At 43.6% G+C, this 6,445-nt stretch overlaps 1 pseudogene; it reads right to left on the bottom strand.

The window, feature by feature from the left end:
* Window positions 1-524: 524 nt before the first annotated feature.
* Window positions 525-5,020, bottom strand: LOC149972772 (uncharacterized; annotated as a pseudogene).
* Between the last annotated feature and the right edge of the window lie 1,425 nt (window positions 5,021-6,445).

Below are 6,445 nucleotides of genomic sequence, written 5' to 3'. Positions count from 1 at the left end.
CCAAGCGACTTACAGCTGTAATCGCAGCAAAAGGTGGTGCTACAAAGTATTAACTTAAGGGGGCTGAATAATTTTGCACGCCCAATTGTTCAGTTTTTGATTTGTTAAAAAAGTTTGAAATATCCAATAAATGTCGTTCCACTTCATGATTGTGTCCCACTTGTTGTTGATTCTTCACAAAAAAATACAGTTTTATATCTTTATGTTTGAAGCCTGAAATGTGGCAAAAGGTTGCAAAGTTCAAGGGGGCCGAATACTTTCGCAAGGCACTGTAACTAGCCGCTGAAAAGGAGCAGGTGCATTACACATGCCAAAGGGCATCACAGTGTATTGTACAAAGTTATCAGGCGTAACAAAAGCCGAGATGTCCGGAGCGCGAGAGGTCAGAGGCAACTGCCAACAACCTTTTAGCAAATCTAACTTACTAATTACTAATGCAGTCATCTAAGCGAAGCAGAGGAAAATAATCCAACTTTGTAACTGCATTTACGCGACGAAAGTCTGTACATAAGCGGGACGTACCGTCAGGCTTAGGAACAAGAATACATGTGGAACTCCAGGAGCTGTTACTGGGTTTTGCCATGTCATTCTGTAATAAATAAGCTACCTCACTTTTCTTTACCTCCCTTTTCTTAGCATTAACCCGGTACGGATGCTGACGTATAGGAGCAGCGTTCCCCACATCCAAGTCATGTTCCAAGATGGACGTGCGACTTGGAACTTCCTGAAACACATTGAGAAAACTGTTTATCAATAGGATAAGATCCTTAGTTTGATCGTTATCCAAATGTTCCGTTTGAGAGGGTAATTACATAGGCGTTCACACTGCTGTAAAGTGTGGCGTAACTCCAACCCGTCCTCCTTATCCTCCTCTAGGTCCCAGCCAAGCTTCAGCACCACCGCAGCCACACTGGAGACGGCGGGCTGGACCGGCTTTCCTGAGGAACTGTTGGGAGAATCACGCACATAATATGTTTTCAGCATGTTAACATGACACACACGGGAAGAACGCCTTCGATCTGGGGTCTTTATCACATAATTGGTGTCACTGAGTTTCTTTTCCACCAGATATGGTCCAGAAAAACGTGCTGACAGAGATGAGCCAGGGATTGGCAACAAAACTAAAACTTGATCCCCTGGTGCAAAAGAACGGCCAACAGCCTTTTTGTCATAATGCAACTTCATGCGTTTTTGCGAAGAGGAGAGAGACTTTTGGGCTAACGCACATGCGGCGTGCAGTCTCTCCCGCATCTTACTGACATAATCTAACACATTTTTTATGGGAGCTACTGGGTGTAGGAGATAAGATATGCTCCTTCAAAACTTTCAGCGGACCCCGTGGGGTGTGTCCAAACACAAGGTCAGCAGGGCTGAACCCTAAGGACTCTTGTATCGTTTTCCTAATAGCAAATAGGACAAAGGGCACCCCCTCATCCCAATCGGTACTGGTATCCATGCAATACTTGCGTAGCATTGCCTTCAGCGTCTCATGCCAGCGTCCGAGAGCCCCTTGATTCTCCCTTGACCAGGTCAGGTAACCAGTTCTTACTAACAATAATATGTAGTGCTACTCAATACCCAGAGGCTATTCCTCTCCGTACTGTAACGGCTAAGACTGTGGTGAAGGCACTAGTGAAGTTCTTCTCTATGTTTGGTCTCCCTAAAGTAATCTAGACTGATCAGGGATCCAACTTCATTTCAAAACTTTTCTCAAATGTGTTAAAGACATTGTGTATTTCCCATCAGACCAGATCACAAGTCTTTGTGATCCCCAAATGTCCGGGCGAGTGACAGCACCTGCTGTCAGAACGGTGTAGAAACAACCACTTGACACACTTCACTCCAGTCATTAACGGTGTAATGAGCTTCCCATTTCCACATCAAAACTCCTGCTTCCATAAAGTAGACAGTCTCCTTAGTTTTAGCTTCCTCAGTGGAAATTACCAAAGCAAAACACTTGCAAAGACTGGTGTCTCCCTTTTGACAGACAAAATAATGTCATGTAATTGGGGCGCGATTTCACTTTCCACTGCTTTAGTTTTTAGGGGGGTAAAAACTGTCGGCATTGCAGAAGGAATACTCGGTGCATTGTCTTCTACCTCAACATTCTCAAAAATGGAACTAGCCAAATCCCCCACATCTCCTAGCTTGCGAGATTGTGCCCTCGTTAACACACAAGCAGGAAAAACATGTGGAAATGCTTGAACCAATTTCTCATCTGCAATTCTGATTTCTGGGTTGTCTACTACCTCTAACACAGGAGTGACGTTACCACCAGCAATATCATTCCCTAGTAGCAATGTGACTCCTTTTACTGGCAGCGTAGACACCAACACGGAAACGTCCTGATACCAAGGCTGACACTAAGTGGACCCAGTGTAATGGTACAGGTATGGCTTTTGTCTCTATCCCCTGTAATATGACATGCGAGCCACAATACGTTTCAGGAGACCAGGGTAAAGTGTGTGTGTGTGTGTGTGTGTGTGTGTGTGTGTGAGTCTCATACTCTTTTTCCTAGTCTCCACCAAGTAGCTCCTCATCAAAAGCATCTTCCTCCAAGAATTGGTCTTCCTCATCACCATGGTCTTCCTCATCCTGCAGACCTTCCTCAGCGGTGACCCTTTAGCATAGAGGTGGGCAACTCCAGGCCTCGAGGGCCTGATTGGTGTCACAGTTTTTCCCCAGCTAACACACCTGACTCTAATAATCCCCTAATCATGATCTTCAGTTTAGAATGCAATTAGTTTAGTTTTCAGCTGTGTTTGCTGGGGATGGAGATAAAGCATAAGAAAGGGGATCATGAATGGAAGGGAATTGTATAGCTAAGTTATCAACCTGTTGGCAAGGAGACAAAGTTACATTTTGTAAGGTTTTCACTCTCAAATTTGAGAAAACAGAACATAATTTCATATCTGATAGTCCCTAACTGAAATGATATGATCATATATGCCTATAGCAAAGTCAAACCAACTAGACCTCCAGCCTGAGCTTTCACAAGTCATTAGATCTATCTTAAGGTTTATGCATTCATTCTTGCATTCAACAGCTAGAAGGCTTACATTTTTTTAGGAATCATATCACAGATACACACCTAATGATATATCTAGCTAGCTAATAATAATAATCATATCTACCCTCTCTTTCTTCTGGCTGGCAGGTTGGTAGCTACAAGTTCAATCACAAGCCGGTTCGTTTTAGCTCTAATGCCTAGTGACACATAATCTTCAAATTGTCAATTTGAGCATTTTGTTTTGTACAATCAAAGAAAACACAAACATGAAAAAGACAATATAGATCAGATGAAGTGATTGGATGGAATACAGTGCAAAGGCAGCCCTACTGCACAATCTCTCTTGCTTTTGGGCGGGACCAGAACCAAAACTAGTAGTCTATTATTATAATCAGGTAGTTTATTATAATCAGATCGTCAGGTAATGTTATGCTGCGGGCCAAAATGACCTCCCACCCACACAGGCTGAAATTCCAGGCATGTCTTTCAAACAGCTCCCATACAAAAAGTGCATTATCATAATTTTCACAATTTCAGAGTGTTATTTCAACCTAATAGTGTAGAAATATCATTAAGAAAAAACAGGAAAACACATTTTTAACTGCACTGCCCCTTTAATCCTTGAGTCATTGATTTGAAATAGGTGTTTTGGGAGCCAGAGTAACGAAAAACACTTTCTGCTGCTTTTGAAGTCAAAGATTGGTTGGAATCTTTCCCTTTGTAGCCTTCACTAGGAATGTCATATAATTGCGCTGCCATTCGGGTTCTAACAGTTCCACCCCATTGTCAGCTCATTTTAGACCCAGAGTCTAACACAGAGCAGCGATGGTAGAGTTGTTAGCAAGCTAGCATAGTCCTTATACCTCTGACTGCAACCCAGTCCAGTCCCTAATGATCTATCTATCACCACCCTGCTCAATGGCCCATCCCGCTTCTGGACTCTTTCATTTACAGACTCGCTTGCTCTGAACTCCTTTGTTCCTGGCCGATTCATGTTTTTTTGGACGTGAGCATCGAGTGGCGGAGCTAGTTTGCATGAAACTTTTTCTGTGTGTGTAGCGGAGACCAAGAGACAGAGACAGAGCTCTTCTTCTTCTTTGGTGTGATATATTATGAAGATTTCACTTTCTCTCTTTGATTCCCCACTGACAGTCATCCCTCAGCCCCCCTTTAAAGTCCCACTTTCAAGCTCTAATGGCTGTCATGTCGCGGCACTCTCCGGACTCTTACTCAAAGTGTCATTGGCATAATGGTCGGCAGCCGTTGGTCTCTTTTGATCATGCCATGTGCAAGTGAGAGGGGTACCCGGAGCTGAGACAGCGAGGTGTGTGTGCCTCTAGGCCCCGGCATGGCTGCCACTCCCAGGCAAAGCGCCATGACCGGAAATCTAAAATTCACTTTCAAATAGTTTTGTCTGCATTTTTGGCGCCTAATAGCCGCACAGTGGAAATGCCTGTGTGTACACTCATTAAAGCCAGGGAGCTAGTTTCTCCTGTATCAGCATCTAAGTCTCTGCCCAACCTGGCACTCCTCATCAGGCATGCAGGCTCCAGCTGAGAGAAAGAGAGAAAGAGAGAGAGAGAGAGAGAGAGAGAGAGAGAGAGAGAGAGTGAGAGAGAGCAAGAGAAAGTGACAGAGAGAGAGAGGGGTGGGGCAGCTCAGGCCCTCGTCCAGACTGTGCTGTGTTCAAACACAGGACCACATTCAAACTCATCAAGCCAGGTCAAAACGTGTTCACACTAACCCAGGTCAGGCCAGATTCACAGAGCAGGTCCTGTTTGAAGCCAATGCGTATAGCGAGAGGGTAGGTGAAGCTCCGTTCAAATGCACTAGCACGTACTGTAACACACTCAGGCACATACAGGTTGTTTTGCTCTTCCAGCTCAACTGTGCTCTCATTTCCTGCCTTTCTCACCTGTATCTCTGCCTGCTCCCCAAAGGCTTACCAGGCCTTGGTCCAGATGTTAGCAGGGTTGGCTGGAGCTCCAGGGCCCAGGGCACTCTCACCATGCTCATTGCCTAGGAAAAGAGGCCCGAGCCTGGGTGTGTGCTTTATGGAAGATGGATCAATGAGTTGACCTACTAACTATTGGTTCATAAAGTAGGCGAACACTGAATATAGGTTTCTGAAAGTATCGAGTCAGTTATTTGAAGTGTATTTTCTTCATGAAGTAGAAAATATGGAATTGTTGAATAGTTCGGGAAAGTTTGATGATAAATGCTCCTCAACCCCTTAAACGTTTCAACTCTGTATTTTCTCGAAGGATGTTTGGTTTATAGAACTGCTATTAAATGATTCAATTGTACATATTGACACCCCTATATCTTCACGTTGGGAGTTTGTATCGTGGTGAGCCCATAAAAGTTAACTTTCCCCAGTTTTCTACCAAACTTTAGAGCTTGATCGATTTGTCTTTTAGTTTATTTATTACACACACACACACACACACACACACACACACACACACACACACACACACACACACACACACACACACACACACACACACACACACACACACACACACACACAATAGAAAGGGCTGATGAGTCTGCCCGACCACGAGTGAGTGTGTGTGTGATTAAAGGCTGGAGAATAAAATACGTCTCTTCCAATAACATACCTCCTGCATGTATCGAGAGACATGTCAATTTCAGTTACACCCCACGCCACAGTTGGAAGAGAGTGAATTTCTCCTCTACTAAAAGGCATTGCCATCCCAGTCACTCCCCACCTGAGCGACAAATGCATTAAACATGCAGAAAACAACGGGGGGACACCAGGGATGGAGCTGGTCAAAGACTGAAAAACAATACATTAAAAAAACAAAATAGCGTTGTTCACTACTGTGGGAGCAACACAATGCAGATGCCCATAGTTGAAAACAATCAGCATACAGTCGGGATTGGAGTGTCTTCAGGAACGCAGAAAGATAACTGCCACATAAACAGAGGGATGATTGCCCGGATTGGCTTTCTACACACCATTCAGACTTGCTTACATAAGTGGGTAAAACTTGCTTGCATGCTTACATGTGTGATGCCAATGCACTGTATGTACTTTTAGTTTAAGTCTGCAATGATTATTCTAATAAATTGACTAAGGTGATTATGAAAAATTGCCATTGTCTTACAATGAACCATTGTATTTCTGTTCAAAATGTTGTATCAAGACTGCCCAAATGTGCCTAATTTGTTTATTAATAACTTTTCATGTTCAAAATTGTGCACTCTCTTCAAACAATAGCATTGTGTTATTTCACTGTAATAGCTACTGTAAATTGGACAGTGCAGTTAGATGAACAAGAATTTAAGCTTTCTGCCGATATCAGATATGGGACATTTTCTTGTTACTTACAACCTCATGCTAATCGCATTAGCCTACGTAGGCTCAACCGTTCCGTGGAAGGGACACCGATGCCGAAGAATGGATTG

Source organism: Oncorhynchus mykiss, chromosome 22 (assembly GCF_057628025.1).
Source record: "Oncorhynchus mykiss isolate SJ-2025 chromosome 22, ASM5762802v1, whole genome shotgun sequence".
Classification (NCBI taxonomy): domain Eukaryota; kingdom Metazoa; phylum Chordata; class Actinopteri; order Salmoniformes; family Salmonidae; genus Oncorhynchus; species Oncorhynchus mykiss.
Note: the sequence above shows the minus strand (reverse complement) of the source record. Positions and strands in the feature narration are given on the sequence as shown.